This window comes from Dendropsophus ebraccatus, chromosome 11 (assembly GCF_027789765.1).
Source record: "Dendropsophus ebraccatus isolate aDenEbr1 chromosome 11, aDenEbr1.pat, whole genome shotgun sequence".
Taxonomy (NCBI): Eukaryota; Metazoa; Chordata; class Amphibia; order Anura; family Hylidae; genus Dendropsophus; species Dendropsophus ebraccatus.
This window is the reverse complement of record NC_091464.1, coordinates 37,703,982-37,722,780: the sequence shown is the minus strand read 5'-3', so window position 1 is coordinate 37,722,780 and position 18,799 is coordinate 37,703,982. Positions and strand designations below refer to the sequence as shown.

General features: G+C 46.8%; 2 protein-coding genes and 1 non-coding gene across 10 annotated transcripts in view; 2 read left to right on the top strand and 1 right to left on the bottom strand.

The window, feature by feature from the left end:
* PPEF1 (protein phosphatase with EF-hand domain 1) overlaps positions 1-7,702 on the bottom strand; it is a 71,161-nt gene extending 63,459 nt beyond the window's left edge. For 5 of the 7 annotated variants that reach the window (XM_069945387.1, XM_069945391.1, XM_069945392.1 and 2 more), the window contains exon 1: positions 7,500-7,702. The gene's annotated coding sequence lies outside the window, so the exon portion shown is untranslated. Of the gene's footprint in view, positions 1-781; positions 846-7,499 lie in introns of those variants that run through there. The other 2 variants (XM_069945390.1, XM_069945388.1) reach the window with 2 other exon arrangements.
* RS1 (retinoschisin 1) overlaps positions 6,013-18,799 on the top strand; it is a 28,368-nt gene continuing 15,581 nt past the window's right edge. For both annotated transcript variants that reach the window (XM_069945402.1, XM_069945401.1), the window contains exon 1: positions 6,013-6,181. The gene's annotated coding sequence lies outside the window, so the exon portion shown is untranslated. The remainder of the gene's footprint in view (positions 6,182-18,799) is intronic.
* TRNAV-UAC (transfer RNA valine (anticodon UAC)) lies at positions 8,058-8,130 on the top strand. Its single transcript has one exon. It is a non-coding gene; the product is annotated as a tRNA-Val (tRNA).

The window sequence follows — 18,799 nt, the reverse complement described above, 5'->3', positions numbered from 1 at the left end:
GATATGCTCACACATAGAGATTTATCAAACATGGTGTAAAGTGAAACTGGCTCAGTTGCCCCTAGCAACCAATCAGATTCCACTTTTCATTCCTCACAGACTCTTTGGAAAATAAAAGGTGGAATCTGATTGGTTGCTAGGGGCAACTGAGCCAGTTTCACTTTACACCATGTTTGATGAATCTCCTCCATAGTGTTAACAGTGGATTTAGCTGCATTTCATTTGCTGTAGATTTTCTTCCCATTGACTATGTTTTCTGTGGGTTCTAGACTCCAGGCTATATAGCTGCAGGCCCAGCTGGGTCTGAGCAGGAGTCATACGCAGCAAATGGTGGTGTGCTGAGGACGTTCAGCTTGCAGCACTAGTACCTATACACAGAAAGCAATGCTGGAAGCCCTGTGCCATCTACTACGTAGACGTGGTATGGATTACTTCAGCTCAGCTTCTATAAAACTGAACAGGAACTGAGGTGCAGTAATCTGCTCACCATTACACAGTAGACCGTTCAAGGCTTCCAGCACTGTTCACTGTGTATGGATGTTGGAAGAGCGGCTCCTCTGAACAGCCAATCAGACATTGATGGCCTATGGTGTGAACAGGCCATCAATGTTACAGAAAACTCCTTTAAAGGGGTAGTGCGGCGGTAAAGAATTATTCACAAAATAACACACATTACAAAGTTATACAACTTTGTAATGTATGTTATGTCTGTGAATGGCCCCTTTCCCCGTGTCCCACCACCCCCACCCGTGTACCCGGAAGTGTGGTGCGCTATACATACCTGTCACGTGCCGACTCGTCTCCGATCTTCAGTCTGCGATGTCGTCTTCAGACGGCCCGGCCGAATCCCTCCGAGCGTCCTATACAGTAATGCTTTCTACCAAACTTCAAGAAATCTGCTGCAAACTGTTCATGTGTGAACCCTAACAGAAGATCTTCTTTCATCCTCAGCCAGTGTAATACTTCTACTGGATTTACTGGATATGAACCTATTTTCTTAAAGGAGAAGTCCAGCGTTTTTTTTTTTTAAAGGGAATCTATCAGCACCCGGGCCCTACCTAAGGTGCTAACAGTGTGCTGTAAACATGTAAACATGGTGCCTTTTGGTAATTTGTCAGTGGAGTGGATTATGCACAATCCTGCAGTAATGAAGTGTCAAAGTTTTGTTTGGGCCACACTCTGGTACAACTCACCACTCTTTCCTCCTCCTTTCTCTTCATGAATAATCAATGCTGCCCGGCCTCCTGCTTGCTCAGCTGTCAGCCAGTGTCTCTGATTGCAGATCAGTCCTCTGTAGGCAGCTTATGTCTAAAAGAAAGACTCAGATATAGTTGAATCTCTAAACCCAAACTTGTTGGAGCTTTGGTCTATAGGTAACTCACCTGTCTACAGACCTGCCAGCAGTTCATTCTTTGGTTCAAATCCCCTGAAGGAAATGACCAAAAGTCCGACGGTCCGCTCATCCCTAGTCTTTACCCCCCCTCCATTATTGTATCATTTTTAACGCTATGTTCACACTCAGTATTTTTGCTCAGTATTTTGCAACTCTAGACAAGTGAGTTACCTTTAGACCACAGTTCCAACACATTTGGGTTCAGAAATTTAACTATATCTAAGTGTTTTTTTCAGACATAAACTGCCTACAGAGGAGTGATCTGCAATCAGAGACACTTACTGACAGCTGAGCGAGCAGGAGGCCGGACAGCAGGAATTACTCATGAAGAAGAGGGAGGAGGAAGGAGTGGTGTTGAGTGCCAGAGTGTGGCACAAACAACTCCTCATTAAAGTACGAGACCTGAGATTGTGCATAATCCACTGCACGGACAAATTAACAGAAGGTACCATGCTCACTAGGGAACTGCCAGCTACAGCACAATGGCAGCACTTTAGGTAGGGCCCGGGTACTGACAGATTCCCTTTAAATCTAGCAGCCAGCAGGGGGAGGGGGGAAATTGATAAAGAGTAGTAATTTACCTTCCCTGTGTCCGTGATGGGGGACCTCGGGACCCCTACCAGGCCTGGGGATCTCTGGCGCTGACACATCACGCCTCGGCTAATGAACTGGCTGCTCAGCCGGTCAGTGACTGGGGCGGGACAGGCCTTTTCCCCGGAGCCATGATGCCATCACAACTCAGGGGAAAATGCCTTCCGGCAGGGCTGCAGCCGCTCACCGTGGGCACAGGGAGAGGTAAGTTCCTACTCCTGATCAAATTCCCCAATGCCCCTGTCATCTGCCAGATTTAAAAAACGTCTCCTTTAACAAGCCTCTCTGTTTAATTTTCTTACTTTGTCCTTTACAGCCATACAGACATATGCACGATAGATGACCTAAGCATAATTAATGATTATCAGCGGAAATTACAGAAGGAAGCGATGACAACCCTAATACATATCTCCATCCCTCGGGGTATAATTATCACATATTAGTCCTGCCAGATATCCCTGCTTAATTAATGGCACACAATGCTTATCCTAAGCTTGATGGAAGAACAATAATACGGAAGCTATTATATTCTTGTTAGGAACCTGTCACTTTTATCCTTTACCTGATTTTTCCATGCACAGAAAATTTTTCTTAAATATAATCCCCCCCCCTCACGGTAGTTTGGTAGGTCACCACCATGTCATCTCTGTCTTTCTACTCGGTGAGCAGTGTTTCCCCTCATTATAGAGAAACAAAGAACGTTTTGAAATATAGACCAAGGTTTTACAGCATTCATTGGTGAGTGCTTTATGTATTTCAGCCAATTTCAGTTTTGGTCATGCACCCCATAGCTGCATGGTTTACAGCTATTTCCTCCAATACCGCAAGTCCTAATCTGAACAGCGACAGAGACTGTTGCATCAATTATGCAGGACTGAAGTCACACTGGTGGGAGCTACTTCTATACAGAGTACATTAGTTAAATGTTTCTGTTGTTATTACAGATGGTACCAACACAGGCACAAGGCCTGGGGTACAATACCCCCTACAGCAAACCCCCTCTAAAACATAACTTTTATTCAAATGAGATTAACATTCGGCCACTGGTATTCAAATGCTGAACAATCAGGCTTGAGGATCCTCAGTTAAAGCGACTCTGTACCCACAATCTGACCCCCCCAAACCACTTGTACCTTCGGATAGCTGCTTTTATTCCAAGATCTGTCCTGGGGTCCGTTCGGCAGGTGATGCAGTTATTGTCCTAAAAAAAAATTGAAGCCCCATGCCAAACGGGAGTATCTGTGCCCTAACTTTGCACCACCCCTCTGTCCCTCCTCCCCGTCCTCTTCATCATTAGGAATGCCACTGGAACATTTTTTCCATGCTGAACACTGCACAGGTGGTTAATGATCCAGCCCATGTTCAGTATTCACACAGCTGACGAATAGGAGACAATCTGCCAGGAGCATTCCTAATGATTAGGAGGGTGGGGAGGAGGGACGGAGGGGTGGTGCAAAGTTAGGGCACAGATACTCCCGTTTGGCACGGGTTGTATCCCTTTTCCTCATTAGGAATGCTCCTGGCAGATTGTCTCCTATTCGTCAGCTGTGTGAATACTGAACATGGGCTGGATCGTTAACCACCTGTGCAGTGTTCGGCATGGAAAAATGTTCTAGTGGCATTTCTAATGATGAAGAGGGTGGGGAGGAGGGACGGAGGGGTGGTGCAAAGTTAGGGCACAGATGCCCATTTGGCACAGGCTGCAAGTTTAAAAGTTGTTTTTTAGGACAATAACTTCATCACCTGCTGAATGGGCCCCCAGGACAGATCTTGGAGTAAAAGCAGCTATCCGAAGGTACAAGTGGTTGGGGGGGGGGGGGGGGGGGGGGGGGGGCAGATTGTGGGTACAGAGTCGCTTTGAGTCTGGTTATACCAGTTATGTGTAGTGATGAGCGAACATTCCGATGATTGGTTAGGATCCCTAACACAAACCTAAAAAAAATGATTCGTGTTCGCCGAACATTCACAAACAAATAACAAACATACAGTGGAAGCGTACGTTTTGGTCTACGCACGTGTACAGGTTATCAGGTGAAAAGCGTAAACTACGCAGTGTGGTAGTCATTTGTGTACACATTAGTGTATGCAGTTGCGTACGTTTCGGTCTAGAGTTACGCATGTACAGATTATCAGACACAAAGCATAAATCACGCAGTTGTATATATAGGCAAGTTCAAATATGTTCGAAACTGATTGTTTTAACCATTCCAATCATCAAAGAAATTGTTTGTGATCGTGAACACAAACTATTAGCATCATGTTCGTACGAACATACAAACATTTACAAACATGTTCGCTCATCACTAGTTATGTGTACTGTTTTCTTTTTTTTGTTTGTTTTGTAATACTTTTGTATTTGGGGGAAAAGATTTCTTTGCCTCATTCAGACAAAGACAAACAAGGAGAGAGTTATCAGGTTTACAGTCAGCCTTAAAGGGGTTTTCCAGGTAAAAACCATCAACACCTTTTATAGTGTAGACAAGTAGACAACTGTCAGCACTGCTGTTTTTCAGGGCTGCTGTAGCCAGATCTATAATGTGGATGGGGCCAGAAACAGTCTACTCCATTCACTACATAATGGCCATGCATGGTTACTGCAGCTCTGCTCCCTGCACATCAATTGAATCTACTACATGTGAGGGGCCCGATGCAGAAGCACTATGGTTAAAGCAGGCCTCATCAAAATCTTTATATACAGCAGTTTGAATGGCTGTGTAAGTGAAGGCACATTATAGCACCAGTGTGTATAGCTGAATGTGAGTGCAGGCACATTATAGCAGCAGTGTAGATAGCTGAGTGTGAGTGAAGGCACATTATAGCAGGAATTGAGAGGATGGGAAACACAAAAGCTGACAAAGACTGCAGGGAGCATGAAGGAGTGAGCAGGGCAGATGTGGGCACAGTATAGCAGCCCTCTCTGTCCGGGGAGAGAGGGGTTACAGCTATGAGGAGATTACCTCCACAGTCCTGTCCCCTGATACAAGCCCCAGCCTGAAGTGGATCTTCTATGATTTGGAAGGTGAGGGAGACTTCCTGGGTCAGAGTACAGGGCTGTAGACCACCCAATGCAGACCATGCCCGTCCTCCACTCCCCCTCCCACCCAGTACAGGGAGCTCTTACACCAAAGCAATGCTCTTACACCAAGTCACAATTTAGAAAAACTGTGAGCTCTTCTTGCAAAACGCTCTAAATCCAAGTTACTCTTAAACCAAGGTACCACTGTACTAACTTACCCCTCCCTGGCAGGGAGTGGTGGGATCAGCTGTGGGACCCCCGCTGGAAGGCATTTTCCCTCAAGTTGTGATGATATCTATTCTGTGTGCATGCGCTCTTTGCTATCATGATTGGTCATTACTGTGCATGTAAACCCCAACATGGGACAACATATCTCTGGAACAGACAGGGGATTGTGAAAATGGAAGAAGAAAAGTGGGAATTCATTAAAACTGTTGCCCATAGCAACCAATAACAGCACTTCCTTTAAGGGGTACGCCAGCAAAAAAAAAAAAGAGTAACCTAGATCTGTAATTTACTTCTATTTAAAAATCTCAAGTACGTATCAGCTGCTGTATGTCCTACAGGAAGTGGTGTTTTCTGCTGCCACCTCTGTCCATGTAAGGAGCTGTCCAGAGCAGTAGCAAATCTCCATACAAAACCTTCACTGCTCTGGACAGTTCCTGACATAGACAGAGGTGGCAGCAGAGAGAACTGTTTCAGACTGTGTCAGGACATACAGCAGCTTATAAGTACTGGAAGACTTGAGATTTTTTAAACAGATGTAAATTACAAATCTTTATAACTTTCTGACATCAGTTGATTTGAAAGATTTTTTTTTATACTGGAATACCCCATTAATGATGTGCTGTGATTGGTTGTTCATTTCCATTATCCCCTATCTGACCCGGTGATATATTGTGCCACGTTGGGGTAACCATGGTAGCAACCAACGATTTCAGCATGGCCTTTCAGTCATGTGACCTTCCATAGGAGTGATGTCATATAAAGAGATTATTGCCTCTACCATGGCAACCGCAGATCAACCATAATACAGACCAATATTTATTATATTCAGCAGATAAGTAGAAGGGGAGACAACTGAAAGGCGCTGTACACAAAAACTACATCAGTTTCTATCGGTTTCTTGGTCATTGGGCTCCAATCCTGGAAAGTAAAGGAGTACACAGCTTCCTGTGCGGGTGAGTCAGGCCAAAACCTGATGATGCCAGTATTAGTGACAACACTGTATTAGCAGGTTAGATGTCTTTGGATGATGGCTTTATTTAAATATGACGCTGGAATACCCCTTTAAAGTCAGCTGAAGCTTCTGTCTAATATTCAGAGCATGAAAACCTCATAGATACATGTATTCTCCCAGAGATATACCATATTGGAAACCAAAAAGTCTTCCTAAGTAAGCTTGTCGAGCGAAAGGACATTGAGGTCTGTGGGGGAGTCCGCTTTGTTGGGATCTGTAGTTTCTGGATAAGACTGGGTTCACACTGCGTTTTTGCAGTTCGTTAACATATCACATCTCGGGCCCGCGTCAGATACCAGGAAGTGTCCGGGAATCGGGCACCGGAGGTGAGTGGACGTCTTTTCCCTCAGTCACGGTCCCAGCGAAAAAGTGCCCCCCCGCTTGAGTACCCCTTTAAATGAACTAATGCACTAAAAGAGCTAAACCATTGAAGGCATTAAGCTGCTTCGGTGCAGCTCAGCAAATTTGCTTATCAATACTTACCTGTTCATGCTCCTCCAGTTTACCCCACTGATCCACTCCCTGACTGAGACCACAGTGACAGCCCCCTCAGCCAATCACTGGCTGCAACGGTGTCTCTTCCCAGTCAATGATTGGCTGAGCAGGCTGGGGATGGGTCACCAGAGACCCATAGTGGGACACTGGGGGAGAGCGGACAGGTAAGCTTACAATTTTTTCTTTTTTTTTAATATGTGTATTAAATTGTGCATCCACCATTTTAGTGGGGGTTTGCTACAAACTTTTTGCAAAGTTCATAACAAATCTCGGGAAGATCGGGGGATGGATGACATCTCACTGGGAGCTGTGTGGGAGTCGGGCATATGGGTATACCTTTTTTATATTGGCCCAAACAATATATTTATATATAAATAATTTTATAAGTTTCTAGAATACTGCCATACAGTGTCCTGGGATTGGAGCAATGATGTAGCAATGGGCCATGGGGCCTGTGCCAGTTAAATCTCCAAATATATATATAATATATATATATATATATATATATATATATATATATATATATATATATATATATATATATAATATATATATATATATATATATATATATATATATATATATATATATATATATATATATATAATATATATCACAGTACAAACATAAAGATAATGCAGACACAAATCCCTGCACAACTACAAAGTTTTACGAGGATTCAGAACAAATCACTGCAATAAGCAAGAAACCAGATCCCTGAATGATCTCTCAGAAGTGCATTGCATGGTGGATGGATCCCATACCTGATGTCTCCTGTCTCCCCTCACTTACACATAATATCATCCTATCCCCGGGCAGGGCGCCATCACAGCAGGGGAAGCGCAGCCGCATCAGGACATCAGCCCCGTTTGCTGTATATAGTATAATCAGCTCCCAGCTGTGTGTTCACTCCTCGCAGTTCTCGCTCTCTGTCTGTGTGCGCCATCTGGTGGTAGAATACAGGATGTGCACCCGGTCACTCTGTGAGGGGGGGAGGGCGGCCGAGGATGTGAGACGTCACCGCCAGCTATTAATAGTAAACAAATAAATACATTGTGCGCCTGAAGGGTGAATAGATGAGAGTGGGGAGTACACAGGATCCATGATACTTCATCTCCAGCCATATATATTCTCATATGTATGCGTTGCCTCTAACATCCGGTGACGCCATCCAGCCTGTTCCTGTATACATGTGTATTGTACGATTGTACACTATTATGTGGTAGTATTTGATAGTATTATACTATACACTAGGAAGCATATGACATGGCAGCCTGCACTAGTCTCCTTGTGTAGTGATATCTGCCATAGGCTTGTACAGCGGTTCCATAGTGTAGTGGTTATCACGTCTGCTTTACACGCAGAAGGTCCTGGGTTCGAGCCCCAGTGGAACCACTTTTTTTTTTTTTTTCTCCTAATTTAATTAATATTTATTATTGTGATCTCTCCACCATGTCCTTGACCATTTTCACGCAGAAAGTAGAATTCCTATTACATTTTCTTTGTGACACTTGATAACAATAGAAGTATCTTTATAATAATTAAGGACATAATAAGAGGCGCAGTGCACTGAACCATCCATCAGGCTTGAGCGCCATAAATAGTTCAGTTATAAATAGAAACGTAATAAATACTCATTGTGTGGGTTGTGCACAGGAGGTGAGCCCAGAAAGACCACTTTAAAGATATCTCCTCCCCCTCCCCCCCCCGACAACACGCGCCTCCTGGTCTCCTTATTCCCACCTCCAATATGCTCCCTGGACCAGCTGGTCAATGCTCCCGCATCTCAGAGCGTCACCATCAGGGCCGTTTCTAGAGGCGGGCGGGCTGGGCAACCACACAGGGCGCCGACACCTAGTGGGCGCTGGTGGCTCCACTGAGCTGCACGCACCCCCAGCTGCCCGCCCGCTCGCCCCATCACCTGCCTCTGTGCCCCATCACAGGGCAAGACTGACGCCTGCCCGAACGCAGCTACGCCCCCCCCCCCCACACACACACGGACCGCCCGGACCCTGCTGCAGACATCTTCTCCATGAGCAGGCGCAATGACGTCATATCACTGCGCCTGCTGAAGAGAGAAGATGTGTGCGGGGGTGACAGCGGCCTGCTCCTCGCAGGCTGAAGAAGAGGAAAGAGGGACCTGCTGTATACTGTAACAAGGTGAGTATAATGGGGGTTTTGTGTGTGTGTGTGTGTGTGTGGACAAAGCATAGGGGGGCTTATTACTATGGGTGAGGGAGCACAGGGGGGCTTATTACTATGGGTGGGGGAGCACAGGGGGGCTTATTACTATGGGGGGAGCACAGGGGGCTTATTACTATGGGTGGGGGAGCACAGGGGGGTTTATTACTATGGGTGGGGGAGCACAGGGGGGTTTATTACTATGGGTGGAGGAGCACAGGGGGCTTATTACTATGAGTGGAGGAGCACAGGGGGCTTATTACTATGGGGGAGCACAGGGGGGCTTATTACTGTCTGGGGGAGCACAGGGGGGCTTATTACTATGGGTGGGGGAGCACAGGGGGGCTTATTACTATGGGGGGAGCACAGCGGGGCTTATTACTATGGGTGGAGGAGCACAGGGGGCTTATTACTATGGGTGGGGGAGCACAGGGGGGTTTATTACTATGGGTGGGGGAGCACAGGGGGGTTTATTACTATGGGTGGAGGAGCACAGGGGGCTTATTACTATGGGTGGAGGAGCACAGGGGGCTTATTACTATGGGTGGGGGAGCACAGGGGGGCTTATTACTATGGGTGGAGGAGCACAGGGGGCTTATTACTATGGGTGGGGGAGCACAGGGGGGTTTATTACTATGGGTGGGGGAGCACAGGGGGGTTTATTACTATGGGTGGAGGAGCACAGGGGGCTTATTACTATGGGTGGAGGAGCACAGGGGGCTTATTACTATGGGGGAGCACAGGGGGGCTTATTACTGTCTGGGGGAGCACAGGGGGGCTTATTACTATGGGTGGGGGAGCACAGGGGGGCTTATTACTATGGGGGGAGCACAGGGGGGCTTATTACTATGGGGGGAGCACAGGGGGGCTTATTACTACGGGTGGGGGAGCACAGGGGGGCTTATTACTATGGGTGGGGGAGCACAGCGGGGCTTATTACTATGGGTGGAGGAGCACAGGGGGCTTATTACTATGGGTGGGGGAGCACAGGGGGGTTTATTACTATGGGTGGGGGAGCACAGGGGGGTTTATTACTATGGGTGGGGGAGCACAGGGGGGCTTATTACTATGGGTGGAGGAGCACAGGGGGCTTATTACTATGGGTGGGGGAGCACAGGGGGCTTAGTACTATGGGTGGAGGAGCACAGGGGGCTTATTACTATGGGTGGGGGAGCACAGGGGGGTTTATTACTACAGGTGGGGGAGCACATGGAGGGCTTATTACTACGGGTGTGGGAGCACAGGGGGGCTTATTACTATGGGGGGCACAGGGGGGCTTATTACTATAGGAGGGAGCACAGGGGGGCTTATTACTATTTGTGGGGGATCACAGGGGGGCTTATTACTATGGGGACTGCACATGTGGGATTATTACTGTATGTGAACAAACCATGGGGGGATTATTACTATGGGGGGGCACAGGGAGGATTATTACTATGGGGGGGAGTACAGGGGGGCTTATTACTATGGGTGGGAGAGCACATGGGGGGCTTATTACTATGAGTGGGGGAGCACAGGACTGGGCCAGATGGAGAGGAAGAGGGAAAGTGATGTCTCAGCTCAAAGAAGATGCCACCTTTGAGTCACTGAACAACTTTTTTTTATTTAAGGGGGGGGGGGGGCTTTTAGCAGGATATGCCCTGTAGTCAAAATGACCTAGAAACGGCCCTGGTCACCATAACTGCCATCAAAGCGGGATATAAGTCCTACTGTGCAGGCTCATACCCCGCATAGGGGGTGTCCTGTATAGGATTCATGGGGCCCTGTCACAGGTCTTTATTTTTCAGGTGTGGGGGAAGGGGGAGGGGGCAGGATGCAAGCTCATGTACCAACCACAGACATGTCTGGACAGAGACAGAGTGTACAATTCACTATTTATAATTTCATACATTGGGAGAATGGCTCTGAGCTATTTGTAGGTGTAATAAATACAATTCTTAATCCAGTCCATTTTGATGCAGATTTGGCAATAGCAATCATAGCAATATGGGCGGCAAAGTACTTAGATGCATCTTAGTGTTCCAGTTTAAAGGGACCAGTCATAAAATCCCCCTACAGCTATAAATACGTTCCTATATGTGGAAAACTTTCTTTGGCATTCACACCTCTCTGGGAGCGTCATCACTCTCTGATGCTGCAGGCTCCTATACGCCGGCGCTCCCAGGGAGGCGTCATTGCCGAAGAAAATTTGCGCCAGCGGGGACTAGTTAACAGTGGAGGAAAGCCCACATGCCTACAAGGGATTACATTTTTGGGCCATATAAGTAACACTCATTTACTTATATGCCTGAAAACAGTGCATATGATTTTATGATGATTGGTTCCTTTAACTCTCACCACTGCCAGTTCCTCTGCCACCCGATCTGGGCCAAAGTCAGTGTTTTTATAACATATAATGATGTCCCGTTCCCATAGGAAATGGCCAGACAGCATAGACTATGATGGTGGCGGGGAGTGAGTGGCCCAGGAGCTAGCAAAGGTGGGAGAGCGGAACAGGTAAGTATACATCACTGACATGTCTCGCGCAGCCTTGGCAACAGTGGTTCACACTGTATTTTGCAACGAAAACCAGGAGTGGATTGAAAACACAGAAAGGCTATGTTCATACACTGTTGAAATTGAGTGGATAACCGTCCTTTAGGGTATAAACCCACACACCGTATACACAGCGTATTTACTGCTGCGATACGCAGCGAATACGCAGCAAAAACGCAACAAATACGCAACAAAAACGCAGCAGATTAGATCTAAATAACTGAACTCAGCATTAAATCTTCACCATCAAACTGCTGCGTATTTGCTGCGTATTTGTTGCGTATTTGCTGCGTATACGGTGTGTGGGTTTGTACCCTTAAAGGCAAATAACGGCCATTGTTTCAAAATAATTGCATAATGGTAATTATTTGCCAGTAAATGGCGGCCACAGTGTGTGAACATAGCCTTACTGTGTTTTCAATGCACTCCTGGTTGTCTTGCAAAATACTGAGCAAAAATACTATGTGGGAACATAGCCTGAAGCTTTATTACACAGCCTGAGCTATGCTGTAAGAGAGCGCCTGTTTACAAAGCCAATTTAGGACTAAAAAAAAAAATCATGTGCCCCTAGTGTAAAACGGACACATATCCTATTGCATGGGGAGATGTGTGGCCAATGGCAGATTATTTTTTGACAGGTAAGAAGTGAAAGATCAGCTAACAAGTGAGCATTTGCTCGTTCTTTGGCCGATTGCTGGCCCTATTACACCGGATAACATCTGCCTGTAATATGCCCTTTAGAGGCTCCATTGGCTCCTTTGAAAATTTCGTCAAAAACAGCAGACAGCATGGCACAGCAAGCCAAACAATTTTGTCCGATAAAATGGATTGCAGCTGCTTTTTGTTGTTGTTGTTCATCTCTAAGGGCCGGTTCACACTGAGCAAACACGGCGAAATTCCGCCGCGGAATCCCGCCATGCGCAGTGTGCTGCTTTGAGTGAATGGGAGAGCGCACGGCTGTCCGCTGCCGCTGCTCTCTGCTCGAAGAATGAACATGTTCATTCTTTGAGTGGAGAGGGAGCAGACAGGCGCGCGCTATCCCATTCGCTCAAAGCAGCACACTGAGCACGGCGGGATTCCACGGTGGAGAGCTCCGCCGCAGAATTGCACCGTGTTTGCTCAGTGTGACCCGGCCCAATGATCCGGCTCAATAATTCAGAACCGTAGTTGAGACTCCAGTTCTGTGGTGTACGGCTAGTGATGGTGTATGTTGTGACACCAGTACTAGTCTAGCACACAGGTGTGATGTTGGTACCTGTTTTGTATATAGCCGGTAGTGTCCCCAAAATGGTCAGTAACCTGCTGGGTTGTTGTGGGTGCTTTGGGCTCTTGTAATTTCAGTTCTAAATGGCAACTGACCCACCCAGACTGTCGGTACTGCTACCCACAGAAGGGGGGGGGGGGAAATAACCCAAAGTGTGCGGTAGTGTGTGTACAGGTGCAGACAGAGGATGACAAAGTCCTGTGATTTAGGATAAAAATATAACAGCTTTACTGTAATGCTTTTCAGTATAACAGTACACGTTTTACAGACAATAATCTTGACCCATTGGAGTGCTTATCCTTTGTGCTTGGAAGAGGTGCTTGAGAGAAGCAAGTGAGGTAGTTGTAGTGGTACTTTTAGAGTAGAAAGTAGAGGGAGGAGTAGAGAGGAGTTTGCCAGAGGAGCCCTAACCCAGTGTAGCTATGTACTCTGCCAGAACCTAGAGATATCTGGTAGCAGAAGCCCCAGCCATGGTTATCTGGGTGTAGCTAGGTGTTCGAGGTTTCCCAGTAACCTGCACTGTGCGATAGGATACGTAGGCCTTCTGTACCGGCTGCTTTGTCCAATCGAGGCTTGTTCCTCTCTTGTTCAGGATACTCTTTTTAGAGGTGTTTCTGGTGTGGGTTAGGGTGTACCTTGGTGACTACTCTCCCTGTTGTGTGCTTAGCACTGCATGGTGAAGAAACTAGTTTGGCTGGAAAAACTGTTGGTCTCTAACTGAATCTGTTAACGTTGGCGACCAGACTAAACTGAACTGAACTCCACTGAACTGATGTCCCTGACAGGCCCTGGCTCAACTTATGCAGGGACTGTTGTCTATTGTGTCCTTCCTCTCTGAGAATATGAATAAGACTAAAGTGTACTTCCTCCACCAGTGAAACTCCTCCTACAGGGGCCTTCTGTATGCCTGCCTTTGAGTATTGGGGATGAGTGTGTGCAGGAGAAAGAAGAAAGAGGATAGGTTAGAAGGAAAAAGCACCTCGTAGGCCCCATTCACACGTCTGTGTCAGTTTTTACTGTCAGGAAATCCTGATCAGGAGGCCTCAAATGTCATCAGGAAAGTATCAGGATTTCCTGACAGTAATCTGTTTTTACCATCAGGAAACCATCAGGAAAAACCTTTAGGATTTCCTGATCAGAAGAAAAAAGGGAGATGTAGTTCTGCAAACTGGATGGTCACAGCTTGCAGAAGTACAACTCCCTTAATGCCCGGCTGACAGGTTATGATGGGAGTTGTACTTCTGCAGCCTGTGGCCATCCAGGTTGCAGAAGTACAACTCCCATCATGACCTGTCAGCAGGACATGGTGGGAGTTGTACTTCTGCAACCTGGATGGCCACAGGCTGCAGAAGTACAACTCCCATCATGACCTCTCAGCAGGATATGGTGGGAGTTGTACTTCTGCAACCTAGGTGGCCACAGGCTGCAGAAGTACAAATTCCATCATGACCTCTCAGCAGGACATGGTGGGAGCTTTACTTCTGGGGGGGGGGGGGGGGGGGGGGTGATCTCACCTGTCCTGGCTCCTGGTCTTCTGATCTGGAACCGGAGGTGAGGATACAGCGGTGCCACGGTGGGGGGAAGCGGGTGGTTGGTGCAGTAAGGGGTCTGCTGATCCGAGGTCCGGGGGGGAGTAGGGTGTCGGGCTGCTGGGCGAGGGGTCCGGGCAGGTGGGGGGGGGCGCTGGGTGAGGGGTCCGGGCGCAGCACCAGGAAGCAGGAGGCCGGGGGAGCAGACGTGGACGGCAGCAGCAGGTGAACACCAGGGAGGCCGGTGAGTTATGCGGGTGGTGGGGGCGTCCGGGCCAGAATTCCGGACAAAAATAGGACATGTCCTATTTTTTCCGGACCTATTTTCCGGAACGGACACCCTTCCAGAAAAATCCGGAAGGGTGTCCGTGACCAATTGAAGTCTATGGGTCCGGAAATCCGGACGGTTTTTCCGGACGTGTGAAGGGGGCCTTAGTGGTCAGCATGAAACACATGGTACAGAATTAACCTATCACCTTCCTCAACTGTGCAATACATAGTAATACATATACATAAAGAAAACTGACATCTAGAGGGGAAACGTAATATCCTACATACACCACTTTAACCTGAGAGAGAAGCTTTTTGACAGGTGCACAGGAGAAGAGGAAAAACACCACACCAGTAATGAATAAATGCAGCAATAAAAGATAGTGTGGGGGATAGCAAGCAGGATCTGAAATACATGGGGAGTATGCTCGTTTTTATCTGTCAATCAAAATTTTGTGTGTACAAGTGAGCAGGATCAGGGGAAAGCCTCATGAACTGAATTGTACATCATTGACAAATGTGTCATTATACAGAAGATTTGTGAAAACCTTTCAATGATAGGGAAAAAAATATAAACCAAAAATCTAGATAAAATCTAGAGACAAAAACCTTGTACGGCTGCATGCTGTGCCCTGTTCAGAAATAAAAATGTTCAGACTTATAGCATGCATACATCACATATTAAAAGGATTTCTAGGAATTTTGTCAACACAAAGAATAGAGTGAACTATGTGGTAATAATGATGAGGGTGTGGGTGGTGTTTATTCCCAAGGTTATATCTTTTAAGAAATTGATCATTTATACATTTTTTTACAAAGTAAAGCAGCATGTGAGGAAGCAGTGATTTACCATGCATAAAGCCATTTACACCATTCAAGACCGATTTATCCAGTCACATGTTTTTTTTGTATTATATTCCAAAATACAAATCCTAGTGAGTCATGTCCGGACTGCTGCATTACCATCAGACTACCTTTGTAGTGGGTTTGAAGGAAGCAGGTGCTGCCACCAGGTATCTTCTTGGAAGACTTTGGGGGACATTTATTAAGTCCGGCGCAGAAAACGTCCCCGCAGCACCGGCACTACGTAGATATATGTAGAGGCGGAATGCCTCTACATAAATCCCATGTGCGCCGGTGCGTACGGCAGAAAACCTACGCCAGCTGAGAGCTGGAGTAGGTTTTCTGTGTATCTTTAAGAGAAAACAATAATGAATTGCGCGGACTCTAGAAGTGGTCTTTATATAGGTGACAGACAGCTTTTTGGGCCAGGAGACACTGGAGTAAAGAACCAAGGGGAGTCTCCTGCCACTGTGGAATCCTTTTTGGCTCCAAGTCAGAGGTATCAGCTAAGCAGAACCTGTCCCAATGAATGTGAAACGTTACTAAGCATGCTTTGTGACCTGTAAAGAGGTCATTCCACAGGGAGCTGCTATTAAAGAAGGGCATAACAAGGTACCAGGTAGAGAAAGTTTTGATATCCTGACCCTAGCCTCATACTGTATTGCCAAAAGGATCTTTGCTTAAGAATACCTATTGTTTAGGGGACTCTTTATGGTGCAAGTATTGCACTTAAAGTGTAGCTATCAATTGAAATTCTGACGTATCATAGCCAGAACTTTGCGTCAGTGGGGGTCCGGGCGCTGAGACAGTCCATCATGAACTGTTTTTTGCTAAGGTAACTGTAGTGTCCTAGCGCCACTAAGTCTTTATACACCTGGGTAAACTAACTCTCTCAGGTTCACACAGAAGGGGATGAAGGAGAGTGTGTTAGGTGTTTTCCCCACTAGGTGTCGCTGGTGTATTTATTCTCTGTATTATGTGTATATTGTACAAGCACAACTGAAGGGAGTAATGGGTTAACGGTTTGATGTCACATGTTGTATTTTATCCACTTACAGGTGCAGGTTCTACTTCCTCACTTTTCCTCTTTTCCTATCTCCTCTCTCTTCTCCACACACAGCCCCACAAATCACAAGTTAGCTAAGTTATTCCTATAAAAAGAAGCTTGTTCCTGGTGGGAGGGTCTTCTTTTTGAGTCAGTTTAGGTGGAGAGAGACACCACAGAGCAAGAGACTTATTCTTTTATGTCACAGACTACAGCTAGCATGGAGTGCTAGAAACCCTATGAGGGAGTGATGTCCTGTGAAGAAAACCTTGTCCTGGTTAGGCAACAGGTCTATTTTGTCGCACCTGCAGCTGTACACTGTTCACACTTGGGTTATCCAAACCTTGAGTGCAGTCCCTGTTTGTCCGGGGGTGGGTTCCAACACCACTTCTGACCACAGTGCCAAATGCTCAAGTGACCCTACACCCACACAGCAGCCACAACACCACATACGGAATAACCAAATGGACAAAGGGTCCATGTGAATGGATAACTGGTAGCACTTTTATGAGTAATTCAGTGCTTTCAGATTGTTAAAGGGGTATTCCCCCCAAGGGCTAAAAAAATAAATGCTCCCAAACCTAACTGGTCTCACTTACCAAGTCCCCCTGAGTATTTTGAGCCGTCCCCCGTCTTTTTAGCTGCTGCCGTTCCTGGGTTAATAGTTTTTCTAAAAGGCCTGTGTATATCCAAGATGGCGCCGGCCAGGAAGCTACATTTCCCATCATGCAGTTCTTCTCCCTTAGCTTTCTTTCCTGCCAACTGCTCCTCATTACTACATTGGATGAGGGAAGGGGGGCTAGGTGTCATTGCCATAGAGCAGTCAGAGAGGGAGACTGATGTGCAGCAGCTCCTGGTCAGGTCTCTCTGACAGTTGACACCCTTCCCAGCCCTGCTGCAGGATCACTGTTTGGGCTGTGTAGCCCCGTCCATGACAGCAAACACCCACTCGCCCAACCCATGCTTCTCACTCTCATTCTCCCTTGGGAGGGAGAAGGTTATCAGCATGGGGGGAGGAGGGGGGAGAGCTGCTGAGGACGGAGCTACACACAGTGAGGGAGAAGGTTATCAGCATGGGGGAAGGAGGGGGGAGAGCTGCTGAGGACGGAGCTACACACAGTGAGGGAGAAGGTTATCAGCATGGGGGGAGGAGGGGGAGAGCTGCTGAGGACGGAGCTACACACAGTGAGGAGACTAAAGAAACAGTGAAGGGAGTGACAGCTGCCAGGGACCCGGATCAACACAAGACCAGGGGACACAGTGAGGAGACTGAGGGAGCTGCAGACAGACTTTGGCAGCAGGGGCTGTCAGGTGTCCTCACTTCAGTCTATTGAAGGGAGGGAGGGAGGACACGTGACAGCCGACTCCGAGGGTGGGGGGCCAGGAGAGGGAGCGTGTTGGGGTGGACTGGACTGAGCTCATTCTCTGCATGCCAGGGGGGTGAGTAGGCAGAGAAAGCAGCAAAAGGACACAGAACACATAATAACTTGTATTGGCCCATATGTTAAGCTGGGGGTGGGCTTTTACATAGTGTAAAAAAGATTTTGGGGGGAATACCCCTTTAAGTCCTCTATAGACAATTTTCTATGGCAGTACAGTAAAGGTTATTAATAGAGATTAGCGAGAGTTGTCTGGAAAACATGGATACAGCCAATGACTATATCCATGTTTTCCACATAGCCTTAGGGCTTTATCCAACTTCAGCCGCCACCGCTAATCAAATGCAGAAAGTTCGGGTTCGGATCGACTCGAGCATGCTCCAGGTTCGCTCATCTCTAGTTATTAACAATATTAGTGAAGCGAAGTGCTAGGCTCAATAATTGGAGTTCAAAGACAACTGACTAACAAGCCGACTGTCGAGCCTAGCGCTTCGCTTCACTAGTATTGTAAATCTGTTCATCCCTAATTCACGTGTTCTGTGCACAGTCCCAATGTGCTCCCAGTATCCTCATTCACTATGATGCCAGGTGCTCTGGAAGGGTTTAAATCTTCGCACTACTGTACTGACACAGCGTATATACAGAATGTGTCAATGACTCCAGAGTCTCCAAACTCACTTATCATAGGTGACAGAAAGTTGTATAGAGGTCGAACTGGTTTACAGGGAATATTTGCCTTGTAGAATACACGTGTAGCTTCAGCCATGAATTGGTCAAGATTTATTCTCTGCTATACCTCTGAATGTCGTTCCTACAGCGAGCTCCCTAATAATTAGGGCATTGGATGACATATCCTATTTGAAGAGAAGTCAGAATTGCTCGACCTGGTGGGGGAGTTAGGGTTAAATCAATTAGCATAAATCTCAATTTGCCCTAAAGCAACAAATACCCTTAATTCAACCCAACCCTTTAATAATGACGTTAAACTTTTAATGAACTCAGAAAGATAGCCAGCGGC